A 16,894-nucleotide genomic window follows, 5' to 3' on the forward strand; every position below is an offset into this window, starting at 1 on the left:
AATTTTTAGGAGGTGAAATCTTCGAATTGACACCTACATATTTATATGTGAACAAACAGCTCACAAGTAATATAATAAATGAGCATACGAAGATTTTCATTATTCTGCTAGACTTATAATTCTATAGAGGAGGATTAGTGTTTTGGGATGTGAGAGGACTGGATACAAAAAAAAAATGTTTCCAGACTCTAAACACTACACATCCTGTCTTCAAAAGAAAGGTCATTAACAAGACACCGAAATCTAGAGTATGCAGCGACTATGCAGCGACATTTAGCGTATGTGCAGATAAAATATACTTTTTTTTAAAACTTGAAATAGAGAAGCTTTACTGTATTTTCGATTGTGCATACTTCACAGATGAACATCTCAAAATGTTGTCAAATATTTATTACAGTTCCCATCATCAGTCGGAATTTCAAGGATCAATACCATGAAATATCAAACAACTTGCAGGTTGAAGATGCCCCCTGATTCGTTCCGATTCCAAGCGATAAGAAAATATTTTGTACAACAATACACTAGGCAAATTATTCCAATATACCATTTCAGCAGCCATCTTGTAGAAAAGCATCACATCTTTTGTTATTGGTTGAGACCAAGCTATGCTATTTGTTAATCAACATCAAATTACAACCTGCATGGGTGAAGAGCCAGTAAAGACTCTCATATCAGTAAAGAGTCTCAGAGATAAAAGTGTCTATACAATGTCTTTTATAAGAAGAAGCTACATGACATCTACACATAAAAAATCTAGTGTTACAAAGAAAAACATAAATCACAAACTATTTGTTCACAATCTTATGAACAAAACAATAAAGAATTAGAAGGATATCTTAATACACAAAAGCTATGAATTGAAAATTTCAACTTTGTAATGTGTTTTAAGACTTTTTCAATTATACAGAAATTAGGCCTAAGAAGTTATATTACATTTACAAGTAAGATTGTCAATATGTGACAATTGTTTGTCATAAAAACTGACTTGAGATCAAAATAACATTCTAGAAACACTAATTATGTTTTTTAGTCACAACCTTCCATAAGTTGCCATCCTCATCATAGTCTATGTTGGTACCAGCTTGCCAAGTTGCCCAAACCGCGAAAATTTCTGAGTACAAAATTGACGTTGCTGGACAGTGAGACGCTGTCGATACGCACAAGTGTGCACTGAACTGAAATTGGCTGCCGGCAGAGTCGCTCCACTTGTGAAAACGCAACTGGCTAGTGTCGCAAATGTGCATCGAGCCTTAGCCTTACTGTACACTTTTATAATCCTTTTCTAACAATGAAATTACTTTTTTCCAGGCATACACTTAATGATGTACTTGTGATGAGTTGAAGTCTGAGGATCCAGATGGGCTTAGTGGCTGATTCGCAATACTCCTCCTGATGAGGGTGCTGACACCGAAATCGTCAGTGACAAATCAGATGATGAGGCTGGAGGTGATATGAATGATCTAGGAAGAAAATCTGAGAAGTATTTGCGAGGTGCAGACTGAATTCACACCTAACTTGTACCACAGCTCACAACCAGTACAGGTGAGCCTTGAGATAATATGACCAGTAAAGGCGAGTCTGAAGACAATAATTATGTCCTTGAGATGCAGCCAAGTATCAGTAGGCCTAGGCCAACTAATGACAATATGGATCAAGACAATTCAGCTTCAATCATTTAGAATTTATCAAAAGTCTTATTCAACTTGTAGGTCAACAGACACCCCAATTATAAAAGAACTTATAAACGCACCATAGAATCAGACATAGGCATTGATGAAACTGAAAATTCAATACTTGTTGATGGCCTACTGTTAAAAGTGAGAACAAGGGCAAGAAAAGAAAAACCCCAACTAAAAAAATGCTGAAAGAAATAGCAGCTGAGAATAAAATGCTGGGATTGATCAGTGGAAACCACACAAGCCTGATTTAAAATTAAATTTGAATTGTGACCCTATTCTATGTTTTGATGAAGCTATAGAATGTGAAACAACTTCGGATTTTTCTTCATTATTTTTTAGTGATAACCTACTCGATTATATTTGTAAATAAAGTAACTTATATGCTTTACAGAAGAATGTTGACTTGCATCTTACAAAATGTTATAGTTTTTTGATGGTCTTCTCATGTCATGCTATGCTAAGTATCCAAATAGAAGAATGTACTGGCCAACTGGATAATGATGTACCTAAACTTCTGTTTCAGAGTATTCAATGCAACAGATTTGAGCAGATTCTTAGAGATATCTGCACTTGAATGATAACACCCAAAACGATCAATCTGATAAACCTTTCAAACTCAGGCCCTACATTGAGGCACTCAACTCATCCTTCAAAAAACATGGGGGCATTGATATTGATGAAAACCTGTTGATTAGAGTATGATTCCATACTATGGCAAACATTATGCTAAACAGTATATTAGGGGGAAACCGATAAGATTTGGTTTTAAAAACTTGGTCGTATCTTCATTCAGTGATTACTTGCTAACATTTGAAGTATATACAGGTAAAGTCTCGAATGGAGTGAGCAGATTTGGATTAGGTGGTGATATAGTGGTGAAACTAATTGAAAATGCTGAAGTTCCTTGCAAAAATGAACACAAGTTTTTTATGGACAACTTTTTCACATCAGTTCCGCTTAAAATGAAGTTTTTTAAAGATTTTTTTGTCTAGTTGAGAAGTTGATATTGTGGTAATTATTCATATTAAATGAAAAAAAATGGTGGCAATAAATAACATTTCAATATGCTCGTCAGTGGCCAGCTTTAGTCATGAATGAGGTTTGATTTTCTTTCTGGCTTCCAATTTTTTTTGAAATCAATTAGCCTAAATAATTACAGAATATTTAATGTACAAAAATTGGAGTGAGATTTTTACTTTTTGTGCACTAGTTGAGTGCACAAAAATTGTAGTTATAACTACATAACCACAACTAGTTGTAGTTATGTGCTTTAGTTGACAGAAAATCAGCTTGAAATTTAGAATCTAAATGACCTATACCATGGGATATCTACTTATATTAGGCCTATATTTTCTCTATGATATTAGTTCACTTTAAATATGATGTGTTCTAGCATCTTTTGAACTGTGAATGACACCGCTCGCTTTTACTTCACTTACTTAGGTACTTCTTACTTCTAATGCTTTCACCATGGTCCAATGATGGGGTAGGTACTCATTACCTACACTCTTTACACCTACTCACGATTCAAGTTCATCACCATTCTGTGACAGGTGACTTGGCAAAACTCTTGGTGATAGTTTAACGGAGGAATAAGTCTTCTTTTCTAAATTTGATCATCTGTGGGTTGCTAGAGAGCAATCATTGGCGGCCGAGTGTAGAGACACTGGGACACCAATATTGTCTGCCAGGCTGGTGACCCAAGTGAGACCCCAGCCTGGTTCACAAAATCTGGTGACTGGTCTGGCAACCCCAGATAATGAGCTCAATAAGAACTTATGCCCTCCTGACTCGATCAGACACTTGGCAATCAACTGGCTGCCAATACTACCTAGTGATAGAATCAGTCTGATTCAGCATGCTTTTTGGAATTTTTACAACATTGTCCCTTATCATTTATAATTTATGTTTTTTCTCAACAGGTAAACAATAACAATTTCAACAATTGTGAAGAAGTAGGAAACAGAAAGGATGAAAGTCATGTTGTTAACGAGTATATTCTCGACAGCATCAAGTATGAAATAGACATAGATGATGAAATTCCGGGATTAAATCACTATGATATACACGAGGAAAGTTGTTTCCTACAATATTTTTACAGTAATTTAACAATTTCATGTTCAGGTAGCATGCTGTAAATGCTGGGATAAACTACAAAACATTTCTCATGTACTATATTAAAGTCGAGACAGCTTGTCATTCTAATCATGGTACCTATTCAATTTCATAAAACTGAGGAGGGTTTGAAATGCTTGGGATACTCAATACTATTGTATCAGTTTGTATGTTTACTACATAGTGAAGGTTTATAATAATTCATCATCTCTAAACCACCATTATGGTAGCAGTACACTCTCGCCGAGACAAGATGAGAGCAGGCGAGGGCAAGAGTGTACACGGTGTGCTCGTCATGTCTCGCTCTGCCTCGCAAGGCCATGTCTCGGCCTCGCCTGCGCTCGGTTTGGGAGCGGTTTTTGGCACGAGTCAAAGGGCCCGAGTGACCGCGAGATCACCCGAGAGCCGAGCGCGAGACACCCCTGTACACTCTCGTCTGCACTCGGGCTCAGTTGCACGCAGTCGCTTCTCCAAACTGTTGTTGCAGTTCATTGTCTTGTGTTGTGCTTGTGGTTAAGTTGTGATTTTGTCTAGTGGAAATGGAGTGGACAAACGAAACCATGCTTCAGTTTCTCGAAGCTTATCACGCAGAGGATGTTCTATGGAATCCTACTCATGAACATCATAAGGACAAACGAAAATTACATGATGCCTGGTGCCGTTTGAGTACAGATTTAAACCGGCCACTTGCAGAGTTGAAGAAGAAAAATGACTCATTAATGGCAACATTTCGAGGACACCTTAGGAAAAAGAAGGCATTAATAAGATCTGGAGCTGGCATGGATGACATTTACAAACCTGTGTGGTTCGCTTTTGAGTATATGGAACAGTTTTTGTCTCCAGTGTATGAAGTAACACAAAATGTGAATACAGAGAATCCGGTAAGTAAACAACACAACCATGTTCTGATTACTTACCATTTTTATTGTATAATTATAACAAATACATATGTGAATGATTGTTAATTAATCATGCTAAAACATTTACAAATTCATTTATGTGAGTAATAAATTGTTGTAATGTTGTATGTTGTAAATAACTTGGGAATTGTCCGAACAAAGATCCAACTGTAGGTTTGTAGAACACATTAAGTAATTACACATTGTTTGCAAAGTAATTGACAAATTCATCACGGATCTTCTGAGCAGTGATTGCTGGTCTGCGGCCTACTCTTGCTATAGGCCTAATTGTGCAACGTTCATTGACGACTTGTCACCAATTTCCCTCTTGAATTAATCTACCGGTGCCATCATACTGGTCCATAGTGCCTGGAGGGTTGTACAGTGGTCTAGATGTTTGACTATTCATTAAAAAGTTGTGGAGTAAAATGCTTGGTTTTCTAAACACCCTGAATCTTGCTGATAAAATACCAAAAGTATTCTCTACAATAACTCGTGATCTTGACAGCCTGTCATTAAATATGGGTTTGGCAGAACCATACTCATGGTCACCAGGAAAAGGCTTCATTATGTGGGTACTTAATGCAAAGGCACCATCACCTAAAAACACATAAGGAACAGGGATGTTAGATCCTGGCAAAGGCCTTGCAGTGGGCAGGTTTAGTTTATTGTCACAAATGTTGTCCCACAAAACACTGTTTCGCAAAACACCACCATCACTTATTCTGCCTTGACTTCCTATATCAGCAAAGATGAACTGGTACTTACTGTTCACTACAGCCAATAGAACAATACTGAATGTTTTATTATAGTTGAAATAGTCCAATCCACTATGAGGAGGGTTAAAAATCACGACATGGTTCCCGCCAATTGACCCTATAGCGTGTGGGAAATTGTTACTAAATCCATTCTTCAAATGCATCCAGTTCTACAGAGATGTCTGGCACTACGACTAGCCCCCATAGTTATGGGCGGTCAATACCACATACTGTTCCATATGGCATCAACTCGGACCAGTCACATCAACAGGATGTCAGCCAAGACCCACGTCGACAAATAAGTCCTGCAGATGTGCTTAGTGAAGCTCTACAAATGACATTTGAAAACAACAGCTATACTAAAGGTTATCCATAATTTAATTTTTGTGTTTTCAAATAGGCCTATTGATAAATAAATCTGACATATATTCATTTATACTTCCAATAAAAAAGTAGGCCTATGCAAAACTCATACAGACATATTTTCATTTATAATAAATAACATTTTATACAGAATTCAGAGCTTTGCAAACATCAGGAATAATTCTTGATATTATTTCACTTGAAACTTTGAACAAGTAGTGTAGGCTTATAAAACTGTCACCAGTTGCCAAATACTTCAGTGTGATAGCAAGATGAAGTTTGGCTGGTATGGCTAGTCGCAATTGGGTGTCATTTTTTCCTATGACTGGAGATACTTTGTCCAGCAAGTACTCAAAATCAGAATATGACATTCTTGTAAAGTTTTCAAATTCTCCTGATGGCTCAATTAATAACTCATTTAACATGTTCTCCATTGACTGCCTGAAAAAACAATATATAATAATATATATAGGTATTTATATTTAGAAGGTGCACTGAGAAAAACTGATCCTGCAACAATAACCTTTTTGTGGTGTGAGATGAATTTTTTAAAGGGGACATTTAAAAATATCAGAAGAATATCCCATTCAAAAAGTCATTTTCACATTTCCGTAACAGGTTATTTTTACAGTTTTGTATAAGGTCGTAAGGTGCAGACAATACTGAAAATACCTGTTAATATTAGTATATCTAAATACTGCATTTTATTTACCTTGTTCTGTTCTGGTGGATTGTTTTCATCCACCATCTCCTACGTCTCCAGGGTTTTTTGACATTCATCTTCTTGTAGGTATACACATACTTAAAATAAGCAAACGACAACAAAAATGCAGCTGCTGCCACTTCTAAATCAAGAGTCTCCTCCATTTCAACAACCATCAATCACCAGCCGGACCAAACCACCTACATGCACCGGCAGCAAACTAGGCACGGGCCACCTCAGCGCGGCCCCTTGGCGAGAGTGTCTCGGCGCAGCCCCTCGCTGTACAATCTCGTGGGTCCTCATCGGATAAAGCCTCGCCGAGAGTGTACTGCTACCATTAACGGTTGCCGGATGATCAGCAGCTGGGGTTTTTCGTTATTCTTCAAGTTAGAGGAATTCTGATTGCAGATTCGTTCTCAGCGACACCAAGTTTAGCCATAAGGTTCAGAATGTCCAAAATCAATTTTAGAAATCACCTTGAAACAAGTCAATTTAAGCTCTTGGAAACGTTTTAGGCTACTAGTGACATACTTGAGAGTTTATAGAGTTGGATACTGTTGATATATTCAGAAGTGGTGGCAGATAAATAAATTGATGAAATTTTAAGGATATATTTTCACAAATTCGATTTTTCAATTATCATTTCAGAAAATATTATTCTAGTTTGAAAAGAAACTTTAATCAGGTTATTGGTTCAAAATCAGGTATATTTTATTAGTGAATAGCTTACATCAGACAATTTTTTTGATTTCGGATTTTGAATCTAGTATTAAACCTGATAGACTTAGCAAACTTGAAAAAGTAATAATTCAATAGCAGAATACTATTTAAAGACTGTAGGCAGCAAGTATTAAAATGAAAAATGCTTGCACATCAAGCATGACTTCATCATACTTGTTCATGGAAAACTGAGTTTATAGACCCATGCCGAAAAAAACCGATAATATAGCGTACGGTAATTATTAATATAATAATACTTTAAATTCCAATTTATTCTCAGCTTTACAACTTCAATTGAATAGAACAGTTCCATTAACATTGAAATTTGACGAAGGAATAGTGGAGACTAAGCTTAGTTTTCCTCTTTCAGATGATGATATAATCTATTATTATAGATCATTGTAATAATTTTATATTGATAAATAAAGTTTGATTGAAAACGGGAAAATCGTGCCCCCGACAAACAGTGTTTTTATTGAAATGTCGAATAGTTTGAATGCGCGGATGACACCGAAAGCGATCTATCTTTTCATTCGTAACATTAAGTGTGCCCAGTCAATGTACAATGAGTGGGGACTTCAACGTGTTCTAGAAGAAGAGGATCAACAGATGAAAGAGACAGATGAAACATCAGAGGCATCTTCTGCCAAAGGTATGTTTAAGATGAGTTCATTCATTTTTTTATTAGAGGAAATAATCTTTATAATGAAGGAATAATAATAGGAAATCTTCAAACATCTTTATAATCTTTCCACATTTTTTTCAATAATATTGCATTCTCATTTTTAAAAAAAAATTGCATTCTATGGTGTAGATTCTCTGGTAATGAATTTCATATGTTTTGTATTCTTTTTTGGCCCACTTTGTGGTCTTCTTCAAGTTTTTCACACTAAAACAATGATTTCGGAGTGAGGAATTTAAATCTCTATACATCCTCTATCATTTAATTGCTTATAGGCTGTACATAATCAAATAATAAAGAGCTTCAACCTTTAAATCACTCCATAGTCCATCAAATTGCTCCAAATCTTGTTTTACTTTTCTAAAGACTTCAAAAGTTTTGTGAAATCTCCATCAAGATTTGATGGAAATTGAAGCGAATTGGTAACATTTCATTGTGCGAGATGGACCAATGGAATTAAAGCCAATCTACCTTCCAATATTTGACAAAACTTTAAAAGTATACTTGACAAGACCTTTAAAGTTTGGTGAAATTTCTTTCAATCCTAACAAATTCTGTCCAAGATTTGAAGCTCTTTTATCATATTGTGTAACAGTTTATTTTATTTATCTATTCTACTGTGTTATTGATTGTGTACATGTGAGGCCAGGCAAACACTCTTTCAACTTTTTTATTGATGCCCGGTTTCTAGGACGTTCATTAAATAGTTTAGTAGGTAATGGACTATCAAAGTGAATGCAGCATTAAAGCTGGGCAGGGCAAGAGGGGGATATCATGTCGAATTAATATTTCGAAGTGTAATGTTGATTGGGATTCCATATAACTCGGTTGATTTTCATCCGAACGTTCCTGTTAATATCTCATTTTGAAGATCTGTTAATTCTCTATTAGACCAGTCAACGAAAGATTATAGAGGGAAAAGTTTGGAACACAATTTTTGACCCCGCAGCTCTTTTAAGGATAGTTAGGGGGTAAACATATCTAAAGTCCTCACATTTGGGAGGACTCACACAGTCCTCACCCATACCCACTGTTCTAAGGGGGTGGGGGTAGTTGAAAGTACCATATTTTGGTTTTTGCTTATATCTCGAACAATATGCGTCTTTCGAAAATTTTTCTTCAATACAAAATTAAAGCTTACAAATTAGCCTACAAGTCTTATCTGTAACATTTTTCCATATCTGTCATAGTTTTCTAGACATGAGAATTCCACACTCAACACTAAAGCTGCTATAACAATATATATGGAAAGCTTAAAATGGTGAAAAAATTCATCAAATCGAAGAGAATTGAATCTTCCACTACACAACGTTCAGTACTTATTTTTTGGATGCATTGTTGTTGAGTAATAAGTCCTGAAAGTTCGAAAAGTTGGGAGACAAGCTTTCTTTTACACTTTTAAAAGTGGATATCTCGGAAAATAAAGGAGCTATCACAAAACTGTACTGAACAAAATTTGTAGGAAATTTATCTAGCTTTATTTTTGTTCTGTTAGTCATGTCGCTGAAATGCATTGTTTCCTAGATAGATGCGTGTAAGCCAGAAATGAAAAGACGCAACTTTCAAACCACACTCATCCCTTAAGCACAAGGGGTAGGGATGAAGACTTTTGATATGTTTACCTTCTAAGTAGTCCAAACAATGCAAGTCAAATATTGTGTTCCAAACGTTCCCTCCAAATTTCTCTGTCAATTGATCTATTGTTGTTAAACTGAAGATTTCACACTCAACAGATTTCAACTAAGAAATAATAGTAAAACTAATTAAGGAGTATTTTACACTAGTTGGATGAATCTCCCCATATGTATGTCTCTCTCATAGATATCAAAATATTTTTATTCTTAAAATTATACTACGAACTCAATTTGCTCAATAGACTCTCATCTCATTGATTAATTATATGTCTGGAATCAATAGTGTACTAATTTTGTTGATGCATGATCAGAATAAATTAATAATTAAGTGGAATGTATTTGATTTGTTTATATAATTCTGCTAATATCCTGTGCTCTATAGAGAAACGATCTAGTAGTCTTGCAGAAATAAATGTCATTATGCATTTCTTTAAGACATTTTATTCAAATACTCCTTATATCTATTTCACTCTCTCTTGCTCTTCACTCTCTCTCTTTCTCTCTCTCTCTCTCTCTCTCTCTCTCTCTCTCTCTCTCTCTCTCTCTCTCTCTCTCTCTCTCTCTCTCTCTCTATCCTCTCTCTCTCCCTATCACTCTCTCAACTTTATTTTAGTTGAATAAATGGAATTAACGTTTTGGTAGAGAGTCGGTGGTAATGATATTCTGAATATTCTTTCCGAAGAATGGACATTGATATGTCCACAGTTATTACAAATTGATTGATTTTTTCACATCACATACAGTTCAATAAAAATACAAATCAAAGTACTCTTCAAAAATTGTTCACTCACAGCATGCTTCGGCTATATGATGCATTATAAAGTGATTGGAAAATATTTTACTTTGATTTGTATTCAAGAGTAGCCCCAACAAAAGAAGATAGTTTAGAAATTATTGTCTTAGTCCATATTATGGAAATTCACCTATAATTTTGCTATCATTGTATTATATTGTGTATAAGCCAGTACATACAGTCGAACCTGTCTATGACGAGCCTCCACTTACACAACGAATTTTTACCTTGTTCCATGACTTTTTAGAGTTTTGGCTGCTCATTCACCTCTAACGAGTTTCGGACCTCTCAACAAAAAAAAATTGTCTTTAGTCAACAACAGTCTTGTCTTCAACAACATACAGAGTGTAGTGTGTATAGGAAGCAGACAGTTATTTTCAAGGAATCGTTTAGTTTCAGCAGAAAGGTCAATAGACTAAAAATAATGGCAATTCAGGTAGGAAAAGATAGGGTGGTAGACAGTCAATAGAGGGTGGAACACCCTCTTCGGGATCCGCGCCGCGGTCCAAGTGCATGGAGGTACACTTGATCATATGTATCTAATTCAAGATCAAAAATTCTCCGTGCCACTCCACCGACCTAGTGCACGTTCTACTTTAAGGTACAAATATTTTTTAAATTGGTTATAAATAGTAAAAAATGGATACTAAATATAGGCATCATTAGTTTGTTGAAATTCAGACATAGCCGCGCCGCGTCGCGCCGCTCCACCTTCGTAGTGCACGCTCTACTTGAAGGTGCAAATGTTTTTAATAATGGTAAAAAATGGATACTAAATATTGGCATCATTAGTTTGTTGAAATTCAGACATAGCCGCGCCGCGCCGCGCCGCGTCGCGCCGCTCCACCGACATAGTGCAAGCTCTACTTGAAGGTACAAATGTTTTTAATGGTGGTACTAAATAGTACGAAATAGGTGCTAAATATTGGCATAATTATTTTGTTGAAATTCAGACATAGCCGGGCCAGTGACATGCCCATGGGCAGAGGTCATTGACCCCTTGCTATTACATGCAATAACTCTGTAACCTTTGAGAAAAGGAAATTTTTATTGTTGGTACTAAATAGTACGAAATAGGTACTAAATATTGGCATAATTGGATTGATGAAATTCAGACATAGCCGGGCTGAGAGGTCATTGACCCTAACTATTTTCAGGCAATAACTCTGTAGCCTTTGAGATGAAAAATTTTTTATTGTAGGTACTAAATAGTACTAAATGGGAACTAAATATTGGTATAATTGGTTTGATGAAATTCAGACATAGCCGGGCTGAGAGGTCACAGACATTTGCCACATTCATGCTGTATTTCCTCTGTTACCTTTGAGGTGAAATTTTTTTTATTGAAGGTACCAAACAGTACGAAATAGGTACTATTTAATGGCATAATTGGATTTATGAAATTCAGACATAGCCGGGCTGAGAGGTCATTGACCCTAACTATTTTCATGCAATAACTCTGTAACCTTTGAGATAAAAAAAAATTATTGTAGGTACTAAATAGTACTAAATGGGAACTAAATATTGGCATAGTTAGATTGGTGAAATTCAGACATAGCCGGGCTGAGAGGTCATTGACCCTAACTATTTTCATGCTGTATTTCCGCCACCTTTAAGGTACAAATTTTTTCATTGGAGGTACTAAATAGTATTAAATATTGGTGCACAGCTTGAGTTAAAATTTGAAGATAGCCGGGCAACCATGTCTCTGGCCCGGCACTTTAGAAAAATCAATAACTCAGTTAGGGGTGAGGTACAAATTTTTTCATTGGAGGTACTAAATAGTACGAAATAGGTACTAAATATTGACATGGTTAGTATGTTGAAATTCGATCATAGCCGGGCCAGCGACATGCACGTGTCTCAGCGCCTAGTCCGTCCGATTCAGCCAAGCAACCAGCCTGCACTGCGCCTGCGGAGCTGGGTTTAAACAACCGCCACGCAGTTCTCCGAACCGTTCGACATCCCACTAGCCGCTCTTTTAACCGTTCTCCACACTGTTCACCGAACGCTGAACTTTTCAGCCAATCAGAGCCCTCGATTAAAATTCGCCGTGCAGCTTGCGGTACCATTTTGGTTATCCATCACAAGTGGAAAACATGAGAATACTTTCGCGAATATTAATACAGTACAGTTCTCTTCTCATAATATATATTTTGAACAATTCATTGTCATGAATAATACATTTATAGGAATCGATAAATAATGTTTAATGCAAATAAAATAATAATCTGAAAAATTAATGATTGGATAAATTTCTATATTTAAATATTGTTGACCAAGAATTCAGTATCATGACAATTATTTTCTTTTAAAATTATAATTGCTTTATGTTTCAATATTCAATAATATTAATTTCACCAACTAACCAATAAGTTGACTGGAGTAGATTCAGTAATTCCAATATCCTATTCATTTTAATGAATACTACATCATATACTAACTCACAAAAAGTGACACCTTTATAAATATTTTCCACTTGCCATCGATTTTTGTTGCTAAGAACATTGTTATTTCACGAAAAAGTGGGAAAAGTGAATAATTTCCCCCAAAAGGTGTCTGGTTTGGCCTATGTTCTGGCAACCAAAAAAAAAAAAAAAAAACGTAGTTAGGTGGATAGGATCTTTTCAGACTCACCAATCTTTACTATAATAAAGTCAAGGGCTGGCTTATATTACTACGGGATAGGAAAATTATGTTTGATTTAAAATTATGTCACGTCTGAACTACTGGACTAATCAACTTGAAATTTTGCATATAGATACTTAATTAACCAAGTATGGTTATAGGCCTGTTTTAAAATCTTCAAATTTTCTTTACGTCAATGTTTCAATTTGCCAAGTTTTAAAATAGACCTTGCAAAGCACGGGTTACATGCTAGTCAATAATAAAGTTTTGATCAAGGATTTCCATCGATTTGCAACATTCAGAACAGTACTGAACTGTACTCTGCATGACAGTCCACAGTGTTTTTTGGCCAACTGTACAGTGCGTCAGTCAGTCTATCAGTGACTTGACTTAACGATTTAAATGAGGAAGAGGCTGAAAAAAATTGAATAAAAAATATCATAGAGATTTACAGTTTATTGATGCAATTATAAACACATCAAAGAATGTGTTTTTGCATTGCGGGTACTAGTCCAGGCAATGAATACTAACAAAGTGTAGGAGGAAAAGTTTGGAAGACAATTTTTGACCCCGCAGATCTCTTTAGGGTAGTAAGGAGGTAAACATATCAAAAGTCCCCATCCCCACCCACTGTGCTGGGTGGTGGTGGTTCAAAAGGACCATTTTTTGGTTTCTCGCAAATAACTCAAAAACCATACATCTTACGGACATGATTGTACAATAAAAAATTGAAACTTACATAATTTCCTACAATATTCATTTCACAAATTTTTCTATATCTTCCATAGTTTTCGAGATATTCGCTCTTGAAGATGTAAAATTATTGAAAAAAAAACACGTTTGCTTTCAGTTTTTTGCTATTTTTGATCTTATAACTTCTTAAAAATCGATGGAAAAAATCCATGCTGATTATGAGCTCATAGAGCATCAGATTCTCTTCAATTTGATGTATAATTCCACACTTTTATGCATTTTCCTACAACTTTTGCAGCAGCTTTATTTAGTGTTGAATGTGAAATCTCCAGTTTTGCAACAATAGACAAATTGACAAAGGAATTTTGAAGGAGTGTTTGAACACAATTTTTGACTTTGCAGCTTTTTTGAGACTAGTTAGGAGGAGAACATATCAGAAGTCCCCATCTGTACCCCATTTTTTGAAGGGATGAGTGTGATTTAAATGTTGCATTATTTAGCTTTTTGCTTCCACGCTTATATCTTGGCAACAATGCATTCAACCAAGATAACTGCTTAAAATCTATTCAATACAACTAAGAAACTCAAGGGTCCACCAACTCTACCATGAGATCTTTCAATTTCAGAGTTTCCAATGCAGTAGCCCAAAGTTTGGCCTTTGGAACAATCGAGTCATCCATGCAGAAATGTCGAAAATTAAATTTTCCGAGACTTCCAACTTCTGCCATAGATTTTACTGATATGTTGAAGGCAGAGGAATGGGCTAGATTCTCGGAAACCCTAGATGGCAAAAAGTTCATCATTGACAACATTTTGGTTGGAGAGTGGAGCAACTTGGTATTTGTCGCCCCGAAAATACCAAACATCTTCTATCAAAGGCTGAAGAACTTTTTTTAATGGCACTTTTAGAACAGTGCCTTCAGTTCCAGGTCTTACACAGCTGTGCATTGTAAATGCTGTAGCATTTGACCATGTAAGTACACACTATCAAGACTTCAACTTAGGCCCGTTTTTAACCCCCATAGCGACCTGGGCAAACTGAATAGGTGCGCCCCCCTCTCATTATGTTTAGTTTAATTTCAAAAAAAAAAAAATCATTGAAATTACTGATTTTACTCTTGAAATCTCAAAATTTCTAAAAACTTAAAAATCTCAAAAACTTACTATTACAGAAACAGTTAATTTTAAGATAACTGCACTTTTCTGAAATCATTGAAAAATCAATGTGTTGATTTGTTAAAATTTCAATCAGATGAGGTAGGCTCTCCAAAGTTCAACATTCTGGTCGAATGCACCTATAGAAAAGTCACAATCATTGGATGAGATTTCATATCAAAAGGGATCTTTTAACCTTTTCGCTGCACAATTGTTTTTTGCACATAGCCTCTTGCTGCACAAATCAACTACAGTCAATTCAACTTTTTTCCTTTGAGCGTGTAAATCGACTTCAGTCCACATCAACAGAAAAACTTCTCCTTTGGTTGGTTAAATCGACAGAAGTCCCAAGTGGATAAACGCGATGTTTTCATGGCTCTGATTTGTGCTGCCACCTAGTGGAATGCCTTTGAACCGACCTTAACAGACAGACTAGTCCCCAGTCCAGTGACCTAGTCAAACTGTTGAGCGTATTTCATATTTTGAACATTATATTTCGGTTTATATCAGTTGTAAATGGTGCTAAGATATTATAATTATGTTAGTTCAAGTTTTTTAAAGTGAGTGTGATTAGTTTTATGATGAATAAGTAATAATTTAGTGTACAGTTTTTAGTTTTGCAGTGTATCATCAATGAACAGTAAACAATAAACATAACCTAGAAAAATGAGTAGGTCTACCAGTAGGTCTATATCAGACAATGACATTCTCGAATATTTCAATCACAACAACTATCAATCTGGTTCAGGATTTGAAATAAGTTCATCAGATGAAGACACTTACGAAATTACACAGCCATCCACAAGTGCTAGGTCTAGGCCCCCTGTTAGGCCCACTATTACCTGGACAGAAGTAAATGTTAAAGAGAAGGAAGAAATACAATTACAAAACAATTTCAACTTTCGTGAAGACAGAAAAATTCTTTTTTGAAAATTGTTCTGAAGTAGAAACATTTAAAAAAATTTTCCCAGAACAACTCTTGGAACATGTAGAACATCAAACCAATGAGTATGCACTACAATGTGTTGATGTAACTTATGATATCCCTGAAAGGTCCCAATTACATAAATTGGAAGAGGTGTCAGGAAATCATATCAAAGCATTTGTAGCTGCTCAGATAGGCATGGGTCTGGTGCATAAGCCAGAAGAAGAAGAATATTTCCAAGATAGTTTCTGGCTTACAAAGACTCCGGGCTTCCAAAATATTTTCTCCAGAGATCAATACCAGCTTATCAAAAGCTTCCTACACTTCAATGATAACAGAAACCAGGTAAAAAAGGGAAAGCCAGGCTATGATCCATTGTTCAAAATAAGACCATTGATTGAAATAGTTTCAGATACTTATTCAGAAAATTACTCACCAGGGGGGTTCTTATCAGTTGATGAGTCCATGATTAAGTTCAAGGGAAGACTGTCCTTTAAACAGTACCTTCCAGTGTCTTTAAACAGTGAATAGTGGGAGAGTTGTGTTTATGGACAATTTTTATAGCAGTGTGGGGCCTTTCAGTGACCTTGAAGAGTTAGGGCTAGGTGCATGTGGGACAGTGAGGGCAAACCGAAAAGATCTTCCAGGCCCTATGAAAAATTTGAAGAAAAAGAAAGATGACTTACCTTCGATTTGGCATAGCAATAAAAAAAATCATTGCTTGTACATGGCAGGACACTGGAAAGGTAAATATGCTGTCAACGGTAGGGGAGACAAGCACAAGGGAGGTGGAACTAAGAACAAAGGGAGGATGAAGGACTGTTAACAAGCCCAGCATACAAGTGCTCTACAACAAGTATATGGGGGGAGTAGATTTGTTTGACAAGTTTTGTTCTACCTATAGATACAGCCATAAATCTATGAAGTGGTATCACACTATTTGGCACTTCATAATTGAAGCTGCACTGGTGAAGGGCTGTATTTCCTACAATCTACAACCAAATGTGAAACGACTCACCCATAAACAGTACAGGGAAAATGTCATCAAGGGACTTTTAGTAGATTGGGAGGGACCAAACATTCCTGTATGTCGTGGAAGGAAATCAGGTGATACACTGCCAGAGGCAAGACTCTCAGGAAAAATTCA

Source organism: Nilaparvata lugens, chromosome 10, assembly GCF_014356525.2.
Source record: "Nilaparvata lugens isolate BPH chromosome 10, ASM1435652v1, whole genome shotgun sequence".
Taxonomy (NCBI): domain Eukaryota; kingdom Metazoa; phylum Arthropoda; class Insecta; order Hemiptera; family Delphacidae; genus Nilaparvata; species Nilaparvata lugens.